Below are 2,696 nucleotides of genomic sequence, written 5' to 3' on the forward strand. Positions count from 1 at the left end.
GGTGTGCAGACAGTTACACTGTAAGGAAAACATGCTAGGGCTCAGATAAACAAATATATGCTCTTTACGTTGCACAAGGCTTAATTTCTAGAAAATAAATAAACCATATAAATTAATTAAACAATTACCTACATGACATTATACTATAAAACCAATACTAAAATGTTCAGAAAAACATCCCTGTTATTGCACAAGGCTCCGGATAACGTCAAATATTTGGAAAGGTGATGCGGACAGTCCACTTCAAGCTCTGACTACAGTCATTGTAAGTTATGGAGCTGAACAGTTCGGTCAAGAGGAGAAAATCATCAAGACCCCATACATTAACTCTTTCCCCGCCATTTCCCCATCTTTTACAACAAAACGCTTCCCCCGCCAAAGACAAGTTTTTACGGCTTTCCGTGTTTTCACTGTTATACACTCCATACTGAATTTTATCCAAATTTAGTTTCTGATAAAAATGTGATTCTCACCTTTTTGCTCAAAATTATGCATTTTTTATGAAACCGAAAGAGTTAAGAAACGGAGAGCAGAGAGAATTCACCAACTGCGACAGGAGCTCAGTGCTCTTAAAAAGCATTACAAGACTGCACAGGAGGAGGAGAATCCACCACTTATCGAGCTCCGCAACATCATTAGGAAGAAGCTCCTGACCTTGAGAAGAGCAGTGTCACAGAAGACAGGTAAGGGAGAGAGCCCGGAAGCGGGTGAAATTTATTGACAACCCCTTCAGCTTCACAAAAGAGCTGCTTGAAAGCAAACGCAGTGGACAGCTCACATGCTCCAAGGAGGAAGTAGACCACTTCCTTTATGACACCTTGCGTGATCCCAATAGGGAGCTGGACCTGGGACAGCAAAAGGCCCTTCTTGAGCCACCAGCCCCAAAGGTTGACTTCAACATGATGGAGCCAAGCTGGATAGAAATACAGGAGGTGGTGAGGGCAGCGAGATCCACTTCAGCCCCAGGACCAAGTGGCATGCCCTATAAGCAGGGTCGCAATTTTTAAAAAAATTTTGCGCTACAACATGGGATTAATCAATGCAAGCTCATGAACTTTTATCATATTTTATAGTTGTATGGAAACGAAAGTGGTTAACATTCAACCCGTTCATTTTCATCAGTAGTATTATTTGAGATTTCATTTTGTGAACGGGAGATCCTATTTTGCTGTGTTATAAGCCGGGCTTCGGACGCTTTCACTTTCGAATTCGCGATCTTGTCAAGTTTTATGAGAAAAGATAATTGTCTGTTTTGCTTACATACATCTACACACCTTTCACTTTTTAAGACTAAAACAAAATATGGATTCATTGTTATTCTTAATTAAAAAGCACAACAACAATAAAACAGTAGGATACAATGACAAACTAGCTTACAAAACGTTTATTACCAAAAACTAAGACGACGAGGCATGGCATACACCACATGCTGTATTATATACAGACTAATAAATTACAGAAAGTTTAGCAAACACTGAGGAATCAAATAAAAAATAATAATAATAAAAGAGAGCCTCCATAGCGTAACGTGAGGTAAACAGCAAAGATAAGCTTTTCAAAATGAAAACAAAGAAAAGTAAAACTAAACTTGCTGACGGTGACGGTGCTTGCATGTTTTTTCTCACAAGAATACCAACATGTTCCCCCTCTCTGGTTTAAGAAGCGGTCTTTTACTTTACCTTAGCTTGAAAACCATCCATCGTTTCCTCAATATGCGCATCATTTTTGATGCGCGCACCAGGCTATACACTCGAAGCGCTGCGCAGTTTAAATGAGTAGCGCGGTTTTATTATGCTTTCAATTTAATTTGCCGTTTGATGTTTCTCATATGCAACAGAAATGGCAGTGCTTATGAGTTGAACAATGCGGTGGTAGCGCCAGTGCGACTGCACACAAAATTTAGTCGCACAGGCAGAAAAAATGGCCGCAGTCTGGAGCCCTGCCTATAAGGTTTATAAGTGCTGCCCAGATCTGCTGCGATTGCTCTGGAAATTCTTGCGGACGATATGGCGCAGGGGAATTATTGCAAGCCAGTGGAGATATGCTGAAGGTGTGTGGATACCTAAGGAAGAGAATTCCACAAACATTAAGCAATTTAGGTCCATCTCGTTGCTCAGTGTTGAGGGCAAATTCTTCTTCAGTATTCTGTCCAGGCGGATGACTGACTTCCTGCTTAAAGGGGTCAGTGCGACTGCACACAAAATTTTGTCGCACAGGCAGAAAAAATGGTCGCAGTCTGGAGCCCTGCCTATAAGGTTTATAAGTGCTGCCCAGATCTGCTGCGATTGCTCTGGAAATTCTTGCGGACGATATGGCGCAGGGGAATTATTGCAAGCCAGTGGAGATATGCTGAAGGTGTGTGGATACCTAAGGAAGAGAATTCCACAAACATTAAGCAATTTAGGTCCATCTCGTTGCTCAGTGTTGAGGGCAAATTCTTCTTCAGTATTCTGTCCAGGCGGATGACTGACTTCCTGCTTAAAGGGGTCAACGGATGCAAAATTCACTTTTGTGTGTGTACACATCCACCCTATAATGATAAAAATCCACCCAGTGTTTTTTTTATCCCTATTTTAAAATCCCCTTTCTCAAATCAGGCTGTTCTGAGATTCCTGTCAGAATGACGTAGTTCTGCACAGGCCGCTCCCACGATAGTTGATTGACAAGGCCGTCTTACCTTAGACCCACCCTGAGCG

The 2,696-nt window shown here is 41.7% G+C and overlaps 1 protein-coding gene and 1 pseudogene across 1 annotated transcript in view; one reads left to right on the plus strand and one right to left on the minus strand.

Moving 5' to 3' along the window:
- LOC107730266 (paired amphipathic helix protein Sin3a-like) overlaps window positions 1-2,696 on the minus strand; it is a 34,636-nt gene that overhangs the window by 24,273 nt on the left and 7,667 nt on the right. The window lies entirely within an intron of this gene.
- The window catches only part of LOC107730218 (uncharacterized), a 6,781-nt pseudogene that overhangs the window by 210 nt on the left and 3,875 nt on the right, over window positions 1-2,696 (plus strand).

This window comes from Sinocyclocheilus rhinocerous, unplaced genomic scaffold (genome assembly GCF_001515625.1).
Source record: "Sinocyclocheilus rhinocerous isolate Xijiao unplaced genomic scaffold, SAMN03320098_v1.1 scaffold368, whole genome shotgun sequence".
Lineage (NCBI taxonomy): Eukaryota > Metazoa > Chordata > Actinopteri > Cypriniformes > Cyprinidae > Sinocyclocheilus > Sinocyclocheilus rhinocerous.